This window comes from Sapajus apella, unplaced genomic scaffold (genome assembly GCF_009761245.1).
Source record: "Sapajus apella isolate SASKATOON/1434 unplaced genomic scaffold, GSC_monkey_1.0 scaffold23, whole genome shotgun sequence".
Lineage (NCBI taxonomy): Eukaryota > Metazoa > Chordata > Mammalia > Primates > Cebidae > Sapajus > Sapajus apella.
Window position 1 is genome coordinate 17,226,669 of NW_022436963.1, and position 27,682 is coordinate 17,254,350.

The window sequence follows — 27,682 nt, forward strand, 5'->3', positions numbered from 1 at the left end:
GCACAGAGAAGAAATTAACTCATCATTTCCCTTAACCATGGCAAAGAAACAAAGGGTTAAGTGGTCAGGTACTAACCCTGAGATGCATGGGTTAGTACCCTGAGACCGAAAGCTCTTCCACCCACATATAAGTTTCTCAGGGACAAGAACATTGTCTGTTCCCCATTGACCCTCAACTCTCGTCCATACTGCAGGCCCTAGACAAATCCAGAAGGAACTATGATCATCTGATGAGTCACTCAGGCTTGGCTTCTCCCTGGTGAAGATGGACAATAAGAAACACATTTCCATAAAGGTGCTGAGATAAGCAGAAACATAAATAACAAATGCAGTATGGTCTAGAGATGGATTTGTTACATAATAGTGCTGTCCAGAGGGGTTCAGCAATAGCCAATAATTACAATGACTCATTAGTAGGTGAGTGGCTCACACTGTCCCAATGCAGGAGAGCTGAGAAATAATAAGACAGGTCAATTCAATCCCACTGAAAGCTCAAGGTAATAAGACATTTAAATATTTTGCAAAGAGTCTGATACAGACAAGAGGACACATTCTTTTCATCCATTTTCCCGTAAGGATATATGGCTCCCTTAAAGGTTTTTTTGAGAAAGGTCAGATTCAAAATGTATCACTAGGCCCCAAATGGTAAATTCAAATCCTATTCAAACTATTGTCAGGGAAGGAGAGGAAATGACAAACCAGCAAGCACATTCCTGAGGCAGCAAATTTAACAACCTCCCATAATCTCTTCCAGCTGAGCACGCACTGCTCCATCGGGCTCTTCTATTCCCGTTTGTAATTATTCAGGTGCATTCATTTCTATCCTCCTCAACTGCTACCTAAGTCTGTTCTCTGGGAATAGATACTTTCAGACAAAAATTTGTGCTTCAATTAAAAAGGATCCTAGCTGGGTGTGGTAGCATGTACCTGTAGCCCTAGCTACTCAGGAGGCTGAGGCAGGAGGATCTCTTAAGTCCAGATGTTTGAAGTTCTAGTGAGCTATGATTGTGCCACTGTACTCTATAGACTGGGTGACAGAGCAAGACTCTTTCTTTGAAAAACAAAACAAAACAAAAACGGGATCTTTTCTGCTTTCTAAAAAATAACCAGAGTTCTAAGAATTTGGGTCCCGAAATCTACAAATGTAAATTGGAATCTAAGACCCACCACTCATCAGTGAGATAACACTATCGAATTTCACAACTGAGCAACTAACTATTGAACTTCTCTGAACCTCAGTTTCCTCATCTAGAATATGGAAATAATTATAGCACCTACCTCCTAGAATGGTAAGGAGGATAAACAAATGATACCATGTATGTCAAGTTCTTCACCCACAACACAGAACACAATAAACTCTCAATAATTGCCAGCTACTATTATAACTTGTCTTTTTATACTGCACCTAACCCCAAATTAACAGTGCAACACTTCATTTTTTTTTAAGTCTCATAATTCCACCCCATTCAATCCTAACTAAATTTAAAATATACACCAAAAACTAAAAAAGAGATACAGGCACAGCTGCCAAATGGCAAGTAAAAAGCCGTAATTTTCCATCATTGGAATATATTTAGTGATAACTATAAATGAAAAACTAAGGGGGGGGGGGAAGCAAGCCCCCACTTAAAGTCACCCTTCCAGTCTGACAGTCTGAAAACCAAAAATGAAGTCAGACTTCCGCTCGTTTCACTCCTTTCCACCCCGTCTGTCAAAGTTGGGTGGAGAACTCCCACATTTCCTGTTCTGAGCCGGGAGCTCTCTGCCAGGTAAAGCAAGAGACACTCCAGCTTGTGCTGGGACAGCTGGGACCATTGGAGGGATGGGCACTCAGGAAGCTGCCTCCCATTCTTTCTAGGTTAGTTCTGATGATAACAGCACCCTGAACTGAGGGCCCCGGGTTGCCAAGGTAAAAGATTAAGTCATCAAATGACTAGCATACTTGCATCTTAACAAGCAACTCTTGTGGTTGTCATACATGAAAGACATCATCTCCAACACACACCTTGTCAGGTATTCTACTCTCAATTTTCTCACAGCTGAAAAGGAACCAGACTGCTGATTTTCTCAATTTGCTTAGCAGAGGCAGAAATTTAATTGGGATATATACGGCTTAGATTTTCTTCTGCAGATAATGCTGCCTCCAGCACTTTACATTCCCCAGAGAATGGTTTTTGTTGTAGGGAGTACTTAAAAATGCATCTATGTACACACTCGATCTCGATCGTTGTGGTCCAGCAGCACTGCCTCATGTACACTGACCACCAGCACTGTGCAAGACCTTACACAAGATCCAAACCACTAAAACCTCTACCAACTTGTCCACAGACCAAAATTCAGATTTGCCAAGATTTATATAATGACTGCAATGTCATACTAGAAAGAAAAGAATATCAGCCTCACAGAACTCAATAAAAATGAGAAAATATTGTATACATGATTAAATTTCAAAGAGTTCTGTACGAAGTCATCCTACTCACCATCTGAAATTATTTTGTTCAATTATTTGCTTTTGCGTTTCTTGTCTTTTCCCTCCACACCACCCCTGACACCAAGAATGTAAGACCCATAAGAGCAAGAACTTATCCATCCTGTTTGCCAACTCTAGTCTCACAAGACATGGCAAAATAGTAGTTGTGGGCCAGACATGGTGGCTCCCACCTGTAATCCCAGCAGTTTGAGAGGCCAAGGTGGGTGGATCACTTTAGGTCAGGAGTTTGAGACCAGCCTGACCAACATGGAAAATCCCCAGCTACTCAGGAGGATGAGGCTGGAGAATCCCTTGAACTCCAGGAGGCAGAGGTTGCTGTGAGCCAAGATCACGCCATTGCACCAAGACAGAGTCTCACTCTGTCATCCAGCCTAGGCAGCAGAATGAGACTCCATCTTGGGGGGAAAAAAATAGTAGTTGTGGTGGATTCCATTATTTTTTGGCAAATATTCTCTTCCCTCCATGGGAAGACTATATTTCCCTGACTTGCTTTGGGTATGTGCTGAAATGACAGTGTGTCATGTCCCAGAACCAGGCTGCAGAATGAGACAGACAGCAGAGTTTCCCAGTCAACTCGCAGACCTGTGAGTGTGAGAATACTTGATGCCGAATGCCACACAGTTTGGGATAGTTTGTTACATAGCATTTAGTGCCAAGAGATGAGTGATACAGCAAGCTCTCTATAAACATTGGCTGAAGTAAGTGACAAATGAGAAGATTTCACTTGTTAGCACTTGCAAAAACCCATTAATTGTGACAATTCTGCAACAAATCAAGTATTAAGCCTAGTTTTGCTCTAGGATATACTCCTTTAAAAAAGACTATATATTTAGAGATTAAGATTTAAGATACCAAGACTAATCTGTTAGGCCTTCCTTATTTGACTGGAGCCAAAAGATAGTGACCACTTATCCCATTTGTAGATTATACTCTGAAACCAGTTGATGGTTTTTTTGTTTTTTGGTTTTTTTTACCCTCTCCTTTCCTAAAATGCTGGTGAAAGCTTCAAACTCGTAAGATACCAATTTTTACAGGGTACTATTCCTTTCATCTAGTGCAAAAAGCCTTGAAGCTCATAAAACTGAGGCTATAAACTTTTAAGGCACATAGCTTGTAGGGTTAGTGTTGATGTATTTCCATTACTTGAAACATTTAATGGAAGTAGTTTTACAGTTCACTTACATATTCTGTTTATAGTTACTTAATTTCTTAACAAAGAATAGAATAATATCTAAATGGGGATAAAACCGCATTACATTTTATAAGTACCTTTTCATTTTGACCCTTTATCACTCAAGGTAAGGGCTATGAAAGAATCCCTTTATTTAATTTTATTTTAAGTTCCAGGGTACATGTGCAGGATATGCAGGTTTGTTACATGAGTAAACGTGTGCCATGGTGATTCGCTGTACCTATCAACCATCACCTAAGTATTACCCCTAGCATGTACTAGCTATTTTTCCTGATACCCCCTTCCCCACACTCCCACACTGCCCTTACAGGCACCAGTGTGTGTTGAAAAGAAGCCCTTTTCAATAAAATAATAATTTAAGGGGACAAGGAGAAGAGAGACAGACAGAAATGAGAAAGGATCAATAAAATATGACAGCAATATGCTTCCTCATCTATGGTACTGATATGCTTACTTTCTATGTGCCAAGCATATGCAGTATCAAAATTTCACACATATAGATGATGATGACCTACCTGTACCTTTCTTTACCCCTCAAGTGTGAAAAAAGAAAATGGGAAAAGCACCTTACAGAGTCTTCAGGCCTTATGGCAAATACACGGTAAAACGTTCCATGAATAAAACAAGTCTATTTTAACATACACTTCCAGATCACCTTGGAAAGTTTATCATTTTCTCCATCTCAAATCACTTTCTGACACATGGTATTACTGTTGGTTTATTCCCTTCTTTATTATAAGGTTGCTAAATTCCCTTTTAAGCCATGATAGGATACACCAATGCTCCACTAATTGCATCATATTTTGTAAATACAGCCCAGTTTGAGAAGTCTGTTTCCCAACTGCACTTATGAACTAATAAGTAATCTATCTGTCCCCGAGATAGCCACTGTAACCACACAGAGTTAACCTCAGTCCACCCAAAAGTAAAGAAACTTGACATTTCAGTTAAAATAGGTAACTATATCTTGAGAAAATGTACTCTTGTTAATCAGGTCTTGTTCCCTTTTAATGACAAAATAGATTGAGATGCCTTCCCCAGATGCCTTTTAAGACCTCCAAATGGGCTCAAGAAACCAGGCTGAGAGCTGATGTTCTATTTTAATCCCTATTTCTCCTCCTCTTTCTTCCTATCCCAGTTAAATTTTGTTATTGAAATAAAAGCAGGGTTTTTTATTTAAAAAAAAATACCTAATATGACTAAAGCAAAAATAATCCCAATACATATACTGTGATGCTTCTACCTTGGTTACTTACCAAGCGTAAATAATGGCACAAGATGGGCCTTGTGGAGAATAAAAGCTAAAATCGTCCAAAGGCACCAGACATGATGAAAGGTATTCCACACTGGAGTATTTCAATCCAGAAGCAGGTGGGCCGAGAGCTCTGCTCAGCCCCCATGGTGGGGCAGGACTCAGCACAAGGGGCTTGGCCCAACATGGGCACTTAACGGGTGTTTATTTCCTGTCCATGACAGGGCAACATCCTGCATCATGGGCTAAACCTTTCATATCAGGCTTTTACAGAAGGGCAGCAATTATTATCCTCTCAGCCCACCAATTTTAATGAGAACCCACAGCAGGCCATGCCCTATCTAAAGTGCTTCACAGACATTATTTCATTTAGTCATCCCGAGGACCCAGTGAACAATTAGGAAACTGAGGCTCTAAGAGTTGCAGTCGGCACGTATTAAGATATTATGAAGATCCCTTGTTCTGGCTAGAGACGGCAAAATGGAAAAGATGAAATTATTCTCCTCAAAGGAACTGCTATCAAATAGAGGAGACAGGAAGGTCTTTAGAAAAATAAGTTAGAAGAATCAAATTTAGGGTGCCCAGAGAAGGCCCCTAAGTATTTGGGGGGGAGGATCTCAAGGCCATGGCATTTGAGCTCAGTCTTGAAGAACAGGTAGGAATTGGTTTGATTAGGATGAACAGGTGAAGGGGGAGGAAGACCTTCCAGGAGTAAAGAAGTCACCTCAATTAGGTTTTCAAAAAGACAATTTTGAAATAAACTTTGAATATTCAAAAAATATACATGTCTAAAAATTATTGCGATTATGCAAGATCCAAACCACTAAAACTCTACCAACTTATCCACAGACCAAAGTTGAGATTTGCCAAGATTAATAAAACGATTGCAATGTCATGCTAGAAAGAAAGGGGTATAACTCAATAAAAATCTAAAATGTAAATGCTTGACAAGATCTCTCTGAATCCTCACAACTGAAGGAGGCAGGTCTTATAATTACCCCTGTTTTATACATGGGGAAACTGAGGCTCAGAGACATTATCATGGCTTAAAATCACATAACAAGTGGACCCCAGAACTATATAATGCAGAAACTTACAGGCCCATGGCCTTAACATTGCTCCTATCTGCCCTTCCAATTTTGCTTCCTGTCCAGTTCATAATAAGGTATCTACCTAACAAAAAGCAAGTAGTCTGAAGAACAATGGAAAATGTTGGACATCTGTGCCAGCTTTAATTAAATAATTGCTTGTCCACAGGCCATGCTGTGAAAGCCTTTAGAAAAAGATGGAAGCTGAAAGCTCTCAGGTATATAAAACAAAAGCGACCCTGTATGATCACTAGCAAGGTCCAAACCTTTCCCTTGCCTCAGTGCTTAGCAAGCTCAGGTTTGATCAGCCACTTCCAGCCTCAAGTCTTATAAGCCCCAGTGTGCCCAGACCTTCTTAAGCCACTTGAAGGGCTTCCTGACTCAATTTCATAGATTGAGTCTCACAAACAAAAACAGATGCCCAGCACAAAAATCTCTTGCCAGTAAAGGGGCCTGCATTATTTCTCTTTAGATAAAGAATTAACTTCCATATTTAGCTCAGAAATAAGGCATTTTAAATTCACATTTTCAGAAGCACAGGGCAAATTTGCAGAAAAGAAAAAAATATGTCTGGATGAGCAGGGGGGATCTCACTACATTAAATGGCTCTATAATAAAGAATTCTCCAAGGTACCAATTTTAATCACTTGGCATTTTGTTTCATTTTAATACAAACACATAGAAGATAATACTATCATCTCCAATTTTATTTGTAAGGATGTAGCTCTTAGGCAGGAATTAGGGATATTTGGTGGGTGGTGGAGGGAAGATCTCTGTCTTTTCTGAAATGACTCCATGCTGCTTAAAACTCACCTGTCCCACATAAACTATTTTTCTTTTTTTTTCTTTTATTGTTTTTTTTGAGACAGACTCTAACTGTGTCACCCAGGCTGAGTACAGTGGTGTGATCTCGGCTCACTGCAGCCTCCACCTCCTGAGCAATTTTCCTGCCTCAGCCACCCAAGTAGTTGGGATCACAGGCACCTGCCACCACATCTGGGTAATGCTTTGTATTTTTGGTAGAGATGGGGTTTCTCCACATTAGTCAGGCTGGTCTCGAACTCCCGACTTCAGGTGATCCACCCACCTCAGCCTCCCAGAGTGCTGGGATTACAGGCATGAACGACAGTGCCTGGCCTATTTTTCAAAAATAGTGCTTCTGATTCACTGTACTTCAAAGTTGGCCTTCCTGGTATTTTTCAGGTACAAGGAACAAAGGAAGGGCCATTTGCCCAGGCAGGTAAATTACGCCTAACAATTGACACTAATTGGAGAATTATTAATAGTACACAGCTGGAATTAACAATAACCACTACACATACACATACACAACCCCAGGCACTACTAGATCTATATTCATATATTTAGGCAAAACTTCTCTTTGAACTGCTTTGATCAAGAAGAGATGATAACTTTGATATCTGTAAAACTGTGAATATGAACAGGGCAGTTGGTGCAAAACTACAAAGCCCTTTCCCCTTGAACAGCAGAGTCACAAAGGAAGCCACAAACTCTAATACAAACTTTTCCCTCCTTCCCTCTCCTTCTCACCAGCCATCCAACACCCTCTTCCCATGTGGAGACAAGGACACACATAGCAATTGCAATCAGCCACAGTGTAATGGAGAGTGGAGATTTGGCTTGTTGATTCAATGTTAAAGAGGAGAGGCAGGTCAGGTGCAGTGGCTCACGCCTGTAATCCCAGCACTTTGGGAGGCAGAGGCAGGCAGATCACGAGGTCAGAAGTTTGAAACCATTCTGGCCAACATAGTGAAACCCCGTCTCTACCAAAAATACAAAAAATTAGCTGGGCATGGTGATGCGCACCTGTAATCCCAGCTACTCTGGAGGCTGAGGCAGGAGAATCGTGTGGACCTGGGAGGCAGAGGTTCCAGTGAGCCAAGATAGCGCCATTGCACTCCTGCCCTAATGACAGTGTGAGACTCCATCTCAAAAAAAAAAAAAAAAAAGGAGAGGCATCAGAAAAACCTACTACATCACAAAAAAGGCAAAATTCTATTCTCATATTTATTTCTCTCCTCACAGGTACCATTTTTTAAATATACTTCTTTATATACTAGGAAAGAAAGGAATGAATTTGTTTCCAGGGCATCTGAATGCAAACATCCTTTATTGACACAAAGCCCAGATTTAAGCAAGCCCGCCTAAAGGATAGCGAGCTGTCCTGGGAAAAATTCTCACCTGACAGCCATGAGGCCAGAACCCTGATTTCAGCTCCACCACATTCCTGCTGTGTGCCATCAGGCAAGTCACTTCTCTCCAGGAATGGGTTTCCATAAGATAAAGGTAAAGATGAGGTAGGCCCAAGATCCCATCTAGCACCAAGACTCCTTACCAGAAAATCTTCTACCAAATATTCATCAAGTCTGGTGTAGAAAAATCACCATGGGTAGGAAGCTATGAAGGAAGATAACACAAAATCAGGAACACAACAGGTCCTATGCGACATCAGGAACTCAGTGCTTTCAAGTTCCAAGTTAGGATGAAGTTTCAACTAATTTCTTTTTTTTGAGACAGAGTCTGGCTCTTTCGCCCAGACTGGAGTGCAATGGTGCAATCTCAGCTCACTGCAACCTCCGCCTCCCAAGTTTAAGCAATTCTCCTGCCTCAGCCTCCTGAGTAGCTGGGAATACAGGCATGTGCCAGCACACCCAGCTAATTTTTGTATCTTTAGTAGAGATGGGGTTTTACCATGTTGGCCAGGCTGCTCTTGAACTCCTGACCTCAAGTGATCCACTACACTGGCCTCCCAAACTGCTGGGATTACAGGTGTGAGCCACCACACCTGGACAGCTTCAACTGTTAAGGTTAACTTGGTAACTGTGTAGAGCAAATTCTCACTTTGTTGTTTGTTTTTGCCTCAGCAAGTAAAGTAGTGAGAGTACAGAAAGAACAAAGAAAACGGTAACTGGTTATGATCAACCAATTGTAAACACCACTGTACTCAGCCAAGATGTTTATTTGTTTATAATAACGGTAACAAGAGAAGTGGGGGTATATCACAATAATCTACTCCCACCCACTTTGTAAACTAACAAAGCTACTTCCTTTATACCTGTGAGACTACCTAAAACAATTCAGACACTGACGCTCCTATTTGCCAAAACAGATGTGGAGAAAAACATCCTGCTCGGATTTCATTGGAAGGACTTTCTTCATTCTCTCTCTCTGGTTACTAATGCTCCAAAATAAGCCACCTCAACTTTGTGGCATAAAACAACCCTTTCATTATGCTCACGGTTCTGTGGTTCAGGAAGTCTGATAGAAACAGGGACAGTTTGACTCCACAGTGTCTGGGGCTTCAGTTGGAGGTGACTTGATGGCTGAGGGCTACAGCATCTGGAAGCATCTTCACTCACATGTCTAGAGGTTGACACTGGCTGTCAGTCGAAACACCTACACGTGGCCTCTCTGCATGGTCTCTCTGTGTGGGCTTAGTTTGGGCTTCCTCACAGCATGGTGGCTGGGATCCAGGAACAAGCATCCCAAGATAGCAAGGCAGAAGTACATGGCATTTTTATGGTCTTGCCTCAAGAGTCACATGGTGTGACTTTCTGTCATACTCTGTGGGTCCAGATAATCACAAAGGTCTGCCCAGGTTTAAAAGGATGGGATAGAGACATCACCTTCCCCACCTCCATGAAAGGACAGTCCAGTTCACATTGTATCTGGCATGGGAGCTATTTTTGCCGCCATCTTTGGGGGAAAAAATGCAATCTGCCATTGCAGACAAACCACTGACAGATTAAATCCCATGAACAAGGTAAGTCCAAAAATTCTAAGTCTCTGGCATCTTTGACTATTGCAGATTTAAAGCAAACACTTTGACAGGCAAAAGATCACAGGAGAGAGCTAGAAGAATGGGATTCTAGCCACAGAAGCCCACCAAGGTGCCTTTGAAGCCATGATTACAAACACTACTCCTGGCAACAATTAGAAGGGTCCTCAACACACATTATTGTATATACCTTTGCTGTTTTATTGCAGCCTGGGTCCTTCTGGTATCCCACTGACATCTGATTTAAATGTACAAGAGTATTAAAACGTCTGCTGAATTATAACTCCAAAGTTCAGATGACATCAAGATGAAATCTATGAAACTATGAATTTGCCATGTTAAATTGCTTTTTTATTTTTAATGGAACACAGAGGGCAGCTGTTTTTAAAGCAGTCCCATATGCAAAGCTGTGGGTTAGGTTTAACTCAGAGCCAATGTGACCTACAGAGCTTTGGGTGTGTTGCAAGGGAGACCACAGTCTTCAATAATGCTCTGTCTCCCAGCAGGCTGCTTCTAGGGCAAGCAGGAGATGGGGAGGCAGAGAAGATCATCTGCAATGAGTGGCCCATACCTTGATTTTCAGCATCTTTTGTCCCAACCTAAAAACGATAGATATTCCAGATAGATACTCTGTTTTAAGGACATAATACCTTGATTTTCAGCATCTTTTGTCCCAACCTAAAAACAATAGATATTCCAGATAGATACTCTGCTTTAAGGACAGAATACGTCCACCTTTCAGACTTCTGGTTACATCACTAAGCAGGAATACCATCCCCATCAGGATGATATCCTCATTTTATAAGTAGCAGCCCCATCCTCAGCTGTTCAAAAATCAATATTCACAGCCTCTTCGCCTCTCCTCACCCACTAAGAGAATCTTTAGCACTTCCCACTCAGCACTAACCCCATTCCTAAATCTCCCACGCCTTCCCCTTGTGTCTTACTATACATATTGAGGCCATCAGTGTGTGTGAGTGGAAGGGGGGGAAATCAAAGAGAGAGAATAAAATAGCTGAAGGACAAAGACAAGGAGAGAAGATGACACAAAGAAGAATAGCAGCATCATACCATGCCTGGGAGAGATTTGGTAGAGGACAAGAAACATACCATGAAGAGACCTTCCATGCATCTACCATGGATCTACCAGGTATCTAGAGATGAAATGACAACAAATAAGCAGAGAGGGAAAGGGCATTTAAGAAGGGCTGCAGAAGGGAATCACCTGACTTCCCAGAAGACTGCAATCACATCTATGGTTGGTTCCTGGACCAAATTTCTTGACACATTGTGCCAAGAGTCAGTCAATTTGAATCTCTGGATTTACTTGGGTTATGTTGAGCTGATAAAAAATGACATTTAGAGAGATCAGTAACTTGTTATGTGACAACTCAATTCTGCCTGTCACTGAAATTTGTGACTTTTACCTCTTCCAGACACAGCCAGGTAAACAGAAATCTATCACATTCACTTAGCCCTTATAGTCCATTGCTCATGAGGATTTAGCTGTTCACCAGGCAGGAACCAGCAACCGCTATGGAAGCATTTGCATGGCTGCTATATGAATAATGTCAGCAAACGAGAATTAATTCATGAGAGGCTGAAAACTATTACTGCTAGTGGTGGATAGGACAAAAAACGAAATCCCACCTTCTAAAGACAGAAAGTTGCCCAAGATTTTATTTGGAATGTTAAAGTCTTAAAAACGTCTCATAAAGTCAAACAAGTTATTTTTCACTTGTGACACATATAAACATGCATATATAGGTACACATATATATGTGTTTATGTATAGCTATATATGAATATGTGCCTATACATATACATATGACTAAGACAAACTAGAATGATTTATTTTCAGCATATGTCAAACCCTAGGCAATGCTGAAGTAAAGCTTTTTCATTTGTTTAGACTCTGACCAGCCTATGGTACCAGAAGTTTAAGGAGCTTTCTAATGATGTCAGGTATAATACTGGTGTTTAAAGAAAGTATGACATAAAAACATCTGAACACATAGACACATAAATAAAACAGAGGAATGAGATTATGAGTTTTAAATTTTTGTTTCAGTTTGGTTTTGGTTTACCAGCCCTCTGTTTGAAGAGCATGGTTTTGTTTTGCTTTGTTTTTTAGAGATGGAGTCTCACTCTGTCACCTAGGCTGGAGTGTAGTAGCTTAATCACAGTTCACTGCAACCTCAAATTCCTGGGCTCAAGTGATCTTCCCACCTCAGCGTCCCAAGTAGCTAGAGCTACAGGTGCATGCCACCATGCCCAGATAGCTAGCTAGCTAGCTATTTATGTATGTATGTATGTATGTATGCATGTATGTATGTAGAAACAGAGTCCCACTTCGTTGCCTAGGCTGGTCTCAAACTCCTGGCTTCAAGCAATCCTCTCTCCTCGGCCTCCCAAAATGCTGAGATTACACACCTGGCCGGAAGAGCATGTATGTCATGTAAAGTCTATTAAGCTCGACTACACTCATGGTGCAGTGCAGATGCTGGGTCCCAAGGCGCTCAGGAGGGAGGGAGTCTCTGACCCTGCCTTGATAGAACTTTATCAGTTTTATCTCATTGTTGTCTCTTTAAGCCTCAAGTCAGCACGGCGATCCCATCTTCCCAATGATACACTGTCACTTTTCCTATATCATTAACTGGTAAGAATGAAGTTGCAACAAAAGAATTAGGAAGCCAAAAAACAGGAAAGCTGAACAACACACTCAAAATCTAATCAGTGTCTAAGAAATCAAGAATTAACTCTAAACCTTTGGACACAACATGTCACCAACACAGTCCAACTCTAGTGAAGAGGAGGAGAGTGAGGAAGAGGAGATTCAAGAGCATAAATGTGCGGGATAAGGGAAATGGTGCAAGGCTGAAGAGAAATTCCTTAGCTGCATCCTAAGCTGCTGTTGTCAGTAGGTCTGTTGCTGGTGCTTCGGAGGAAGCATTTAAGGATCATTTATCAAGGACACTGGGGGTAGTAATATGGATGGGCTTGCCAAAAAAAAAAAAAAGAAAACATACTGCAGACAAGAAGGAACACAGCTCGTAAGCAAGATAAGCCCTAGTATAGCAGTAACCATTTCGGTGTATTTGCTGTACTTTCCTAAGGGCAGAAGAGAAGGCAAGATACTAAATTGGAGGAGGGGAGGATGTGGAGCTTATCTGGCTCCATTTTTTTTTTTTTTTTTTTTTTTTTTTTTGACACAGTCTAACTTTGTTGCCCAGGCTGGAATGCAGTGGCCCGATCTCAGCTCACTGCAACCTCCACCTCTCAGTTTCAAGTGATTCTCCCGCTTCGGCCTCCCTAATAGCTGGGTCTACAGGCATGTACCACCATGCCCAGCTAATTTTTGTATTTTAAGTACAGATGGGGTTCCACCATGTTGGCCAGGCTGGTCTTGAAATCCTGACCCTAGGTGATCAGCCTGCCTTAGTCTCCCAAAGTGCTGTGATTATAGGTGTGAGCTACCACACCTGGCATGGCTCCATAGATTCTTACTATTCAGTGTGGTTCACAGGACCAGCATCAGCATCGTATGGGAGCTTGTTAGAGATGCCCAACCTGCGCCTACTGAATCTGGACCTGCATCTCCAGATAATTCACAAGCAGAGTCAAGCTGCAGATTTACAATGCTGGGCCCTACACTGTCTGGTGAACACAGAGAGTTCAATCTTTTCCTCATCTCCTCCTCCATTTAGTCTCTAAAACGTGAGCACCCACCACCTGCAGGCACTATGCCTGGCAGGCACAGTGATGCCCTTGACCCTCATGCAGTTCAGAGCTGGGCATTCTGGGGAACAGACACAACCCATACAACCACAAATACACATAAAGATACAACTGAGTGACAAGGGCTGCAAAAAAAGGAAACGTGGTCTTATGAGAGCATACAACAAGATGAGACTGTCAGGCCAGGCTGGCTCCCTAGAGAAAATAATGTTAGAATTGAGATCTGCAGGATGACTAGACATTAAGTAGAATGAGTATGGAAGGCCAGTGTCCAGGAAAAGAGGAAAGGCATATACAAAGGTCCCATGGCATACCACATTACAGGAACTGCAAAGAGAACACCATGTATACAATGAAGCTGGCCAGGGAGGCAGGGGCCAGACCATGTGGGCTCTTGTAGCTCTGAATACTTTGATCCTAAGAACAGAGGGAAGCCCTGAGAGGTTTTAAGCAGGGTATGCCAGGTAAGAGAAAAGAAGATGTTGGCAGATTCCAGGAATTTTACTGAGGAAGCAGGATTCAGACCCCAGCTAGCCCCATATGTGTAACAGTTTATCTTCTCTTCCCTTCTGACCCAGAGCCATATCCAGGGTAAGCCGGCCTGCCTGCCACCAACCCCACAAGACAAACTAAGCCCCTTTCCTACCAAAGAAATAGGCAAGAAGTGCCCCAATGCTAAAGCAAAAGAAAAACACACACGGATGAATACGCCCGGTGGCTGCCCCAGGACACTGGAGGGAGTGATGCATAGTACCCAAGACTCTTAAAAGTAAGGAATACCTGAATTCAAGACCTGGTTCTACCACTGAGTAAATGGACAAGGGAAACTTTCCAAGGCTCCATCTATTAAGGGTGCCTAACAATGCCTACATAATAAGGGTACTTAGAGAATTAAACAGTAGTGTCTACAAAGCCCTAAGCATGAAACTTAACACATGGTAGGTGTTCAATAAAAAAATGTATTGTCTTTACACAGCACTGTGGTTCTCAACCTGCCCTCATGAGCACATTAAATTAACTCTGGAAACTAAAAGAATAATTGTGGACTGGGTACAGGGGTTCACACCCATAATCCTAGCAGTTTGGAAAGCCAAGGCAAGTGGATTGCTTGAGGTTAGGAGTTCCAGACCAGCCTATTCAACATGGTGAAACCCCGTCTCTACTAAAAATACAAAAATTAGATGGCCGTGCTGGCTGGTGCCTGTAATCCCAGCTACTCAGCAGGCTGAGGCAGGAGAATCACTTGAACCCAGGAGGTATAGGTTGCAGTGAGCCAAGATTGTCCCACTGCACTCCAGCCTGGGTGACAAGGCGATATTCTGTCTCAAAACAAAACAAACAACAACAACAAAAAATCATTGTTTATTTTAAAAAATAGTAATGGCTGACATATAGAAAATGCTTAGGCACAACATTAAGCAACGCTAAGCATCACATGTATTACTAAGTCATCACAATAATGCTATGAAATGGGTGCTGCTATTAACTCCATTTTACAACACAGTACACAAAGTAAGGATCTTGCTCAGCTACTGAGTGTGGGTCTAGCTTCTGTGGTGCCTTGGCCACTCCTCAGGGCTCCCAATATCCATATCCCTAGGCAGTAACTTGGGCAATTCACAAAGGGCTCTCCCCCTTATTCTAGGGCTCCCTGAAGCATGGGACTCAGTGTATTCACTGATGCTCAACAAGCCTGCTTCACTCAAGTAAAAGGCTGAATGAAAGAAACTTCCTCCTGAAAGAATCTGATCCTCTGACCAGGGTGCAGGTGGGTAGATGTAAGAGGCTGAAAGCAAGCATACTTCTAGGCGTTCCTCACTTTCACTTACACCATTTTATTGAAAAGAGGCTTTCTTTGGCTTGGTGGGACTCTGATGTCAGTAGTAAGACAGCTCTCTGAAAATCTCAAACACCTAAATTTTGGTAAAACGTAACTTTCTTTTCAGAATTTCCAGTTTGTGCTATTTGAGAAGTCCCATAACTCCTACATGAACTGAATTGTGTTTATTTTCAAATTTTCTGCACATCACTCACTGCCAACTTGGTGTTTACAAAGCACCTTTGCCCTTAGGATTTCCAGGCAGTGATAAAAGCATACAGCAAATATTTTATGGCTGGTCTCATCCTAGTGCCATAGGAGGTACAGAGAATGCCAGCCAGCTGTAAGCAAAGGGGCAGGACTTGAAAGCTTTCTCAGAGGAAGCAAAGTGTTACCTGTGGTATTTAAATGGAAAGAGGCCTGTTGAGTCAAGTGCCTTCCCAGGGAACTGGAGGGACACCAATTTGCCCAAAGTCAACCCTGGCTGGGGAACATAATAGAAGGCTGGAGTTCAGACTTTTCTTCCAGCTGATGATTCACTTAGGACAAAAGAATTTATCTTTCCTTTCAACTCCCTGTGACAAAAGGTTGGAGGTACCGGAGGAAGCCAATTCAGTTAACTTCAAGGGTGTCCCCACATGGCAGCACACATAAATGAGCCAAAGGGAAAATGAAAGGGAATGACTCAAGTATTCTTTTCTCGCCAACTAATGTTGCAACAGTCCTACAGCAACACAAAGATAGGTTTGAGAACTAGTCAAACATGAGTTCAAATGCAAGCACACCCACTTCCCAGATGGGTGTTCTTGGTCAAGTTACTGAAGAAAGTGGTGCTTATTAAGGCAATTACACACACACAAACATATACCCCTATGTCACATGCTCATATGCAGCGAACACTATGCTGTACTATGCCACCTGCCTCCAGGATCCCCCTCCAAGGCATGTGTTGGCTGCACAGAGTCACCTTCCCTAAGGCCACAGAGCCTTCTCGGAACAGCCACCTCCAATCCTGGTTGACTTGAGGGTATACAAGCCTCGCCCTGTCATCCCAACAGGACAATACTGAAGAACCATCTCAATGTCACAGTTTCCTGCAGGTCGGCTGGGCCTTGGTTGAGACAACTTCACAGGCTAACTTCCCCTCCAGCCCAATTCCTCCAACAGGGCTTAATCCCAAAAGCATTCCCTAACAAATGTCCTATATAGTAATCATCTCTGAGTTTGCTTTCCAGGAAGCCAGACAATATCCTGAACAACAGGAAGCCAGACAATATGCCAAACAAAAAAAACTGGAATGAGAGATAGTGAAGTATGGCCAAGTAATAGTATTATTTGGATTGTCATTTTTTCAAGGTCCAGTAAAATGCAAATCTGGGGTGAAAAAAATAAGTAAACTTTTTTAAAGGGCAATAGGATACCCAATAGATGCCCAATATTCCTATATTCCTTAGCTGTAACTACCCCTACCAACACACAAACTTGTCTAAATCAGATTTGCTTTTGCTTGTTTTAGTTAGAGTGAGCAACAAAATGGTATTTCAAAGTGATATCCTTCAAATTGAAAAGAATGACAGCCACTAAAATATTCTATACTCAGTTAACCCCAAAGACCAAACTTTCAAATGCATACAGGCTTTAATCTATCAAACTTTTAAGTAAACTTTTCTTGGACAAATTATCGAGTAATATCTCAGAAATTATTTTTTCAGCAGAGAGCAAATAAAAAGGAATTATACCATGATCCACTCAACTTGAATAATACAAACTATACTTTATGCAATAAACATTCATTCCAAGTTTTTCCTATAAACATAAATATGAGAAGAGACAGTATTAAAAGTTCCATATCACCAGTCTTACCTCGAAACACACACAAAAAATTAAGGCTCAGTAATAACTAGCTAATTACAGAAAAGCAGAGGTGGAAATGGATGAGAAATAAAAACAGACAACCATTTGGGAGGCTGAGATGAGTGGATCACTTGAAGCCAGGAGTTTGAGACCAGCCTGGCCAACAAGGCAAAACCCTGTCTCTATTAAAAATACAAAAATTAGCCAGGTATAGTAGTGCACATCTGTAATCCCAGCTACTTGGCAGGCTGAGGCAGGAGAATAGCTTGAACCTGGGAGGCGGGGGCTGCAGTAAGCCGAGATCTCGCCACTGTACTTCAACCTGGGCAATAGAGCAAGACTCCACCTCAAAAAAAAAAAAAAAAAAAAAAGAATAAATAAAGGGACAGATGCAAAATCATCTAACACAGTGCCTGGCACATCAGAAGTACCCCTGTAATGTCCAGTAAATCTGAATCACTGCTATTTTTTAACTACAGCTCTTTCCCACCCATCCCCATTTCCTCTAGGGTTTTACTGGGAAGCAAAGAAAAGAGGAACCTAGCCAACTCTGAAGCCCACTCTAGGTCAACAGTTTACATGTAGCTCATTTAATAATTTTACCTCCTATTGTGTCTAAATTTATGTTTGAGGAACCCGGGGGTGGGGAAGGTCACGGTTTTACATTTTTTTAAAAGGTGTGTTGTTTTCCCAAAGAAGAACTTCAATTCAACTACCTTGGAGCCAAATTAAAGAAGGAAATGCAAAAATCCCCAGTAGGTATTTGAAAAAGTGTGTTAGTGGCCATGTTACCCACTTTTCTCAGACAACGAAAAAATCTTCAATTATTTGACTGAATTCTTATTTAAGTAGAAGGAAGGAGATACTTACACACCTGATAAAAAGAAAAAGGGTAACTTCTCCCCTGATAATGACCATGAAATGGTGGCTCTGCAGTGAGCCACTACATAATGCATCAGGGCCACCATCCTCAATTTCCCTTATAAAAATAATACCTGCTTGCTGTAAACTACACCAACAAGTTACCTGTGTCACAGCCCGTTTCCCATTTCTCTTGCCCTAATTCCAATCCTCAGAGGAAGGTAGGGTAACCATATAATTAACCATCCAAAGCAGTTCACCAAACACTGAAAGAGGGCACTATTAAATAGTTACACCAGAACAACAGGTGTAAACCAGGTATTTCTCGAACAAACCGAGACATATGGTCACCCCTCTCAGAGGTAGCCACAGGTAAAATCCTTGTTGTTCCAGATGTTCTTTTTATTTTTAAGGCACACACAAGCATACCCAGCCAGGTCAGCTGTAGCTGTGATATAAGAGTGAGATCATCCTATAGCTGCTGTCTCTTACTTTTTTTAATTTAATAATATCATCATCTGTTTACATGTCAGGACAGAGATCCACCTCACTTTTTTAACTGACTACAGTTATATGTAGTCAGTTATGTCACTGTAGGGAGATAACATAATTTTTCAACCACCCACAACAACTTTAAATTCTTGTCTTTACAAGCAATGCTATATAGAGAACATAGCCCTATATATATCTTTTATGGGTTTGAGTATTTCCAGAGAATAGGTTTCTAGTGGTAGAAAGGCTAGGTCAAAATGACCATTTTTAATGGGCTCTTCTCAATACTCTCCAAAGAGGCCTTATCAAATCATTTCAAGACCAAGAGTTAATGAACACTTCTGAAATTCTTCTAGGCTGGTAAAGGACACATGCTATCTCATTGCATCATTTTATTACATGTTCACTCAACTCAAGACACTCTGGGTCCAGGGTACACTTGGAATTTTCCTGCCTCCAGGCCTTTGCTCCCACTGTTCTCTCCACTTAGAATAACATTCCATTCCATCTCTATAAATATCCTACAAACAACTACAACCTCCTCTTCAAAGTCAGTTCTAACCCTAAATGACGACAAACCATTTTTACACGATCTTTTCCTTCTGGGAATGCTCACAACACTGTTTAATCCTGCCTATACCACTGTCCCTTCACCCAGTACCCTCTTCCAGACCAGACAGGGTGGCTCACGCCTATAATCCCAGCGCTTGGGGAGGCTGATGCAGGAGAAATGCTTGAGCCCAAGAGTTCAAGACCAGCCTAGCCAATATAGTGAGACCCTGTCTCTACAAAAATAAAAATTTTAAAATTCTAAAAAATAAAAATAGAGCTGGGTGCAGTGGCTCATGTCTGTAATCTCAGCACTTTGGGAGACTGAGGCGGGTGGATCACGAGGTCAGGAGTTTGAGAACAGTGTGGCCAATACAATGAAACCCCGTCTCTACTAAAAGTACAAAAATTAGCTGGCTGTAGCAGCATGCACCTATAGTCCCGGCTACTTGAGAGGCTGAGGCAAAAGAACCTCTTGAACCCAGGACATGGAGGTTGCAGTGAGCTGAGATCATGCCACTGCACTCCAGCCTGGGTGACAGAGCAAGACTCCATCTACACACACACACACACACACACACACACACACACACACACAAATATAAAGACATAATACACACGTGCTAATTGATGAATTAAGACTGCTATGGCACGGCTGCGCATGGTGGCTCACGCTTGTAATCCCAGCACTTTGGGGGCAAGGTGGACAGATGACAAGGTCAGGAGTTTTTGAGACTAGCCTAGCCAACACCCCATCTCTACTAAAAATACAAAAATTAGCCAGGCGTGGTGGCAGGTGCCTGTAATCCTACTCATGAGGCTGAGGCAGGAGAATCACTTAAACCTGGGAGGCGGAGGTTGCAGTGAGCCAAGATCACGCCGCTCCATTCCAGCCTGGGTGACAGAGCTAGACTCTGTCTCAAAAAAAAAAAAAAGACTGCTATGGTAAATCAAAATAAGCTTTGGATATATAAAAGACCTCAATATAAAGCCCTGAGTCTGCTGAACCCAGAAAAGCACCGTACCTTTCCTCACTAGTAACTGTGGACACAGCCAACCACCTCCCAGCCTGGCTGGACCTAAGAACCTGGTTTGTTTTCCAACTTTTCCTGCCATTAACAGCAGTGACAGAAAATATCTTAGCTTCTCTGTGCCTCAATTTCGTCCTCTCAAAAATGGGAGCGATTATAACATATTTCATAGAGCTGACTGAGTTGTAAAGGAAATGAGTTGATAAAAAGCACTTCTAGCAAACGATGTACAGTAAGGGCTGTGTAAATGCTAGATATTCTATAGCTATTACCTTAAATAACAATTAAATGAAATGTTTTAAATATGCCAAAAAGTTTATAAGCAATGTCTAGTAGCTTAATTTTTATCACATTCACACTGGAATAATCAATAGAAAGAAAAATTGTCGGGTGCAGTGGCTCACGCCTGTAATCCCAGCACTTTGGGAGGCTGAGGTGGACAGATCATGAGGTCAGGAGTTTGAGACCAGTGTGGCCAACATAGTGAAACCCCATCTGTACTAAAAATACAAAAAAATAGGGTGTGGTGGTGTGCACCTGTAATCCCAGCTACTTGAGACGCTGAGGCAGGAAAATCGCATGAACCAGGGAGATGGAGGTTACAGTGAGCTGAGATTGCACCATTGCACTCCAGCCTGGGCAACAGTGCAAGATTCCATCTCAAAGAAAAAAAAAATAGACCAAACCAAACAACTACTCTAACATAAAGTTTATTGGAAAAATGTCTATATACATTTTCTACCTTCTATCTGTACATCAATCATTCTTGAACACTAAAGACTCGAGGATCATTTAATTGCTCTATCATCATTTGTAGCTTCCTACAGAGTGGTGACTAAATTGAGACTTCAAGAAATCGAAAGGAAATAACATGAGGACATAAAGACAGTATACTTAGAATGTGTTTCTATCAAATATGCTCCACATAATTTGGTCCAACAAATTCAGCTCTATAAAATCTCAAAGGAGGTGGTGGTGCCAGGAAAGAAGATAAAAACCCAGAGTGTTAAACAGAAGTGTTTTGAGTCAATTATGAAGTCTATTCAGCGCCTCCACAAGCCTAGAATCAAGTGATCAGATTCAAAGGAGGAAAACTGACAAACTTAATACGGTAATAACTATCAGTTATTCAGTGCTGCCTTTGCTCTGTGTTCCATGCCAAGAGTCCACTGCATCATTTCATTGAATCCTTGTAGCAATCATATAAGATATGTGCTCTTATTACTGCTACTTCACAGAAGTAAAATCATGTACCCAAGACCACATAGCAAGGAAGCAGCAGAACCAGATTTAAACTCAGACTACATGAAATTCAAATCCTGTGCACATAATTATGGAGCATACAGCCTCCAAACCAAAAAGGCGGAAGTGTTGATTGGGTCAAAGCTGATGGTGGGACTGAAGAACAGCTGACCAACATGCACACCCTTTGCAAAGAAGCGATGAGGACATGTTGGGGCAAAGCTCTACCCTGGCAATATATGCCCCAGCTCCACAGCTGGAGACGTTAGGTAAGCGGTGCTCCGGAGAGACCCAGGGAAAGTCAGGCAAAGCTGAACAAGAAAGAAAAGTGGAAGGGAGGAGGCCACTACATCAAGACAATCTGACTCCACCTGCTTCTGAGGAGAGTGGGAAGATAAAAGTCAAATAGAAAAAAGGTGAAAACAACCCAGTGTCCATCAACAGATGAATGGATGAGCAAAATGTGACACACACACGATGGAGTATTATTCAGTTAAGAAAGAAGGAGATTCTGACACATGCTGCAGCGTGGATGAACCCTGAGGGCATTATGCTAAGCGAGATAAGCCAGTCGCAAAAAGGGTAAATACTGTACAATTCCACTTACATGAGTTATCTAGAGTACTCAGATCCAAAGAGAAAGAAATGCAGAGGTCATCACGGGCAGGGGGAAGGGAAAACGGGGAGTTGTTCATGGGTACAGTAGGAGAAGATGTAAAAGTTCTGGCGATGGATGGTGGTAATAATTGTATAATAACCTGAATATACTTAATGCCACCTAATTATATAATTAAAATGGTTAATTTTATGTTACACATATTTTACTGCAATTTTTTAAAGTCTCATAGAATCCTACTATGTTCATGAAGTGCCAAGTTGCACTGCTGGGAAGCCCAAGGAGAAAGTGGGAGTTAGTGTGGGAAGACACAAGCACCTGTGTCTAGACATGCGCAGGGCGCGGCTGCAGATAGAGAAACAGGTAAGCTCTTCACTGCAAGGAGCTACGCTCGCTGTGAAACCACCACCCAAGCACAGACGTCTCTCTCCCAATGGAGGGTGAAAGGAAGGGTGCCTGGCCTCGGCTTTCTTCAGATCAAATTCCAGGAGGTCACCTACTCTTAATTCACACAATGGTACATTGCAGCCTGAAGGGGATCCCGCCACCTGCCACCAGGCAAAAATGCAGCCTCCAGGTTAACACCAAGCTGGAAGAAACCCACTGCTGTCACTTAATCAGCTGGGAAATCTCAGACAAGTAACAACTTCCAAGGCTCAGAGTTCTGACCTCTAAACTGGGGAGGGTGGAACACACACTTTGCAGCACGTGCTGAGGATGAAGGATGGTGCACGTGTGGCCCTCAGAGCAAAGCCTGAGCAGAGAGGCACCAAATCAAGCTCCGCTATTGTCATCATCCGTATGGCTCTTCTCTCCTCGGTTTTCACTCATACATGAAGCCCAACAGCCAGGTGACAGGACAGAGTGGGCAGGTGAGAGATGGAAGCCATCCCAACTTTGAAAAGAAAGAAAAGACTCTTAGGCAAACACAAGGAAGGAGGAGGAAGCCATTAGAGTAGCTAAACAATGAGAATGCTGGGAACAAACATGCTGAGAAAAAAGGCAAACCTCTCTACGCTTCTTCAGGAATTAATATCTGTAAACTGCTTTGTCTTGGACTCATTTATTTTTCCACCTCTGATCTTGGTCAGAGATGAGGTCCATGATTTTTGCTGGTTGTGCTTCACATACAACCATGAGACAAAGATAAAGAAGGACACTTTGGGTGGGTGGGTGGGTGGGTGTGTGTGTGTGTGTCTTTAAACACATGCCCATTTAATGTTTTCTTTTACAAGCCTGGCTGGAACAAAATACCTTTACCCACCCCTATCCCCTTACCCCAACAAATTCACGAGCAGCCCCTGCATATTTTCAGACATGTAACTTTCTGCCACCAGCAGCGGATATAAAAGCAGACTATTTTCTTCCAAAGACTGTCTGCCTGGTTAACAGCATTTAGCATGCTCTCTTCCCCCAAAGGCGACATCTCCTTCTCTGCCTTCCAACCAGGGTATTCAGTGCCAGGAGTTAAACCCTGGGATTCCAAAATTCTTAAGTACTAGGCTAAGTGGCCTCCAGCCAGGCATAAAGAGCTAGGCATTATGATCACTTTTTATAGATGAAGAAACTGAGGCACAGAGAGGTTAAGCAAGTGATCAAGGTCACACAGCCTACTGGTGATGGAATTGAAAATAGAGCAGTAACCACTGTAACCTCTAAGCTATCTTGCTTCACATGGATCATTATCACTGCCCATTGTGACTAGGTTCTAGGTGGACCTGCTACATCACCACTGATGGGCTGGTGACCCTCTTTGTAGCCTTCTGCATTCGGAGTGCTCAGGGTCTTCATCAGCCACCAGAGCTCCAATTCTCACCTCACTCAGCACAGTATGGGTTGGTCTCATTACTTACTTCCCATTCTCCTCTTTCAAGTCATTGCTTGTCGAACTCTGCAAGAATAAGAACTGGTTGTCTAATCACCTCTCGTTCTTCTCTTTGGGAAGCCACAGTGTGTCTCCACTCTTCCCAGCACTGTTCAAGGCTTCTGGTTAATTCTGATATCTTCCCTGAACCATATCCAATCTTAAGGCACTACCCACACCAAGGCGGATGCCATCCTTGATTGGTTCATTCATTCACTCATTCATTCCACAAATGTTTATGCTGCTCAGCTGCCATAAGTAGAGTAGAATATATGGAGTGATTACATGCCAGCGGGACAGATAAGAAGCAGGCTAACTTCAGATGATGATGAGCACTAAGAAGAAAATAAAGTGAGCTCAGGAGATGGTGAGTGAACCTAAGGGGAGTTCTATGAGAACTAGAAGGCAGGGTTTCCCAATCTTGCTGCTACTGGCATTTGGGCCAGATAAATCTTTGTTGGCAGGGGGCTGTCCGGTGCATTGTAGGATGTTTAGCAGTACCCCGACCCCGACCCTCTATATACCAGTGGCACTTCCCAGATGTAACAACCGAAATTGTCTTCAGACATTGCCAAATGTTCCCTGGGAAGGCAACATTACCCCAGTTGAAAACCATTGGTCTTGAATACTATTTAACAGCACAGGCTCTGGAATTAGAACCAGATTAGAATTGCAGTTTACTAGCTATTAACTTGAAGCAAATTACTTCACGTCTCTAAGACTTGGTTCCTTCATCACTAAAATGGGTAAAATTATATCTACTTGAAAAGTTGTTGCAAAAAAAAAATTAAGATAGTATCTGTGGAGCTAAGGTAACAACAGGTCAATAAATGGGAGCTGTACTTTTTTAAGTCATCAGGTCAGGTTAAAACTCATATCCAAGAAGTCTAGTCTTGCCTCACAGATACTCAATTGCAATTAAATTTCCCACGGCACCTGTCCAATTTGACCTCTCTCTAAATCCACCATCCCATTGGAAGCAGGTGTCAGAAGTGGGGATCAGTTGGCTACTTGACCTGGCATCTATTCCATGGCTTCTCTCTTCTCAACAGCACCTTCCTCTTCCTTAGGGAACCATGCTTTGCTACCTGTGCAATGGTCACAAGGCCAGAAAAGGACTGACCCCATCCCTTACTGCAAGTGGGCACCAGTTTGCATAAATGATTAGGGACTGCAGAATTAAGGCATTCAGCACACAGTAGTGACATACCTCTGGGCCTCTCTCGCCTTGGCTGTGAGTAACAAGGCATATCATTCCTCTCTGCCACTGTTATCCACCTACAAATAAGAAGAGCCATCCTGGCTGGGCACAGTGGCTCACGCCTATAATCCCAGCACTTTGGGAGGCCAAGGCAGGCAGATTACTTGAGCTCAGTTTGAGACCAGCCTATCCAACATGGTGAAACTCCATCTCTACTAAAAATACAAAAATCATCTGGGTGATGCATGCCTGTAATCCCAGCTGCTTGGGAGGCTGAGGCAGGAGAATTGCTTGCACCCAGAGACTGCAGTGAGCCAAGATCACATCACTGCACTCCGGCCTGGGTGACAGAGTGAGGCTTCATCTCAAAAAGAAGAGCCATCTTGAGGCTCCAGACAGGACAGTGAAAGCAGCTCTGAGAAAATCAAGGCTATCCATTACAGATACGTAGGTTGCAACTTCACAGGTAGTGAGCGCAGACTATTTGCAGCTCTGAAAAAAATTACAGAGAAACTGGACCCATACCCTGATTGAACCACACCTGAAGCTCCATCCTTCTGAAATTCTAAGTTATATGCATCAGTTCATTTCTATTGTTATCTAAGCCATTTGAGTTGCATTTTTTAAATTCATTATAACCAAAAGCATAAAGTGATACAACAGTTTAACTAGACAACCTCAGGGTAACACAGAGTCTCCCACTCTGCATAAAACACTCAAGATAAAATCACTTTTCAGCCATCCATTATATTCATCCATTACAGGTAGTGGAGACAGAGCAGTCAACAAGAGAAACATCACCCCTAGCCTACTTCACTGGGGACAATCAGCACACTACCGTATGCTGAGCTTCCTTAAGAAAACTGTCATCGGTAAATGTGCTGATTAAAAAGAAAAAGGCCAAAGGACAATAAAACATTATCTATCCCAAGCTTTCAAATTTAAGAAGCATCAACCCAAAGTATCACCCCAACCTTGTCTTACAGCAGCTGGATATGACACCAAAGATCTGTGACTATCCTATTTGTGGTGGCACTGTCTTCTGTGCCATTCAATATGGAACACACTAGCACAAGCAGATAGATTTAAATTAAAGTTATGTGTCAATAAAATTTAAAATTCAGTTCTCAGACACATTTCAGGTACACAACTGCCACATGTGGCTAGGGAATAAAATATTGCACAGTGTAGATAAAGAATATTCCATCATCACAGAAAGTTCTACTGGCCGATGCTGTCTTTCCACCAGAGTTCCCTTTCTGCCTTAAAAGAGCAAGCGTGTTACAGAGGAAAATGTCCCTTTAATTACAAGACTGATGCTAAGACCCTGAAGCAAGAAAATGACCTTCTACAAACACATATGCACATACCTAGCATTTGCCCCCTAGAAGAACTTGCAGCTCAAATAACTCAATTTGTCTTTCTATTCTTGACCGCCTCCCACAATCAGTGTTCATTCAAGTGTACAGTGGGGTCTGTTACCATCATTTATTAGGTAACTGGGATGGAAAAGGCCAGTATTTTAGAGCCTGGAGCATCACACGCTGGACTTGCCACATTCAGCCAGAACACCTTTAAACACTGGATTCACAGAGCCCACACCTCCAGGATTCCAATCCTGCAGGTCTGGGTTGGGGTCTAGTAATCCGCATATTTAATGCCCACCCTGCCTGACTGTACGTAAGTGGCTGCTCTGTGGACTATTCTTTGGAATTGGGGTACCAGGACTATGCTGAGCAGGGAGATATGAGTCAGAATCACTAATAAAGCCACTCCCCAGTGACCATAACTTGAAAACTCTCCCAGGTAATTCTGATATACTTTCTGTTTACCCAAATCCACTGTGTGGGCTATTGTCTTCAAAGCTGATGATTTTCTTCATGAAGCTGTGCCTGCAATCTGTTAGCAGCCATCAGGTGAATGTAAGTGCTTGGTAACAGGTGCACAAAACCGCCAATTTCCCCCACAGCCTTTTCCCGAATGTCTCCTTCCCCTCTGGAATTCAAGCAACAGGGTGACTCACCATGTTTTATTAAGCCCCATGGATAAACTCTTTCCACCAAAAAAAGCCTCCAATCATTACAACCAGCTATCTTATTCCCATTAATGGCTTCTTCTCACAATTATCTTTCTTTGGGATAATTTATTTCACAGAGAATATCTTGAGCTTACATTTTTAGCTAAAATGTCGCAGAAACAAATTCACATTGCTTAAGAAAGCCAGGGCCTTTCTTCCGTATGGCAGTATTTTCCCACAAAGTTAAAGAGACATAAATAGGCAACAGCTACATGAATTTTTCCTTTGCTGGGCATGCTATTTTCCTGACCTTTTCCTTACAAATAGTGACATGTATATGATATATCAATATTGAGATAATATTTTGTGTCTTCAAAAGTTTTCTATTTTTAATTTTAAAAGAAAAACAAATTTATGGGATTAATAAAAGTGGCTTGTAGATTCAAATAGGCAGAAGCCAGGGCATTTCCTTGGATGTAGGTATCTGAAAACAGTCTAATTACTGGAATGAACAATTACTGGGGGGTTCTTTCTATCTTTGCTTAAACCCAAGATTCAAAGTCCCAAATTAAATAG

The 27,682-nt window shown here is 42.1% G+C and overlaps 1 protein-coding gene and 1 long non-coding RNA gene across 26 annotated transcripts in view; both read right to left on the reverse strand.

Moving 5' to 3' along the window:
* Positions 1–27,682, reverse strand: part of MAGI1 (membrane associated guanylate kinase, WW and PDZ domain containing 1) — a 677,285-nt gene that overhangs the window by 633,754 nt on the left and 15,849 nt on the right. The window lies entirely within an intron of this gene.
* LOC116559197 lies at positions 8,890–11,905 on the reverse strand. The gene is made up of 2 exons (XR_004272370.1): positions 10,473–11,905; positions 8,890–10,393 (listed from the first exon to the last, which is right to left on the reverse strand). It is a non-coding gene; the product is annotated as an uncharacterized LOC116559197 (long non-coding RNA).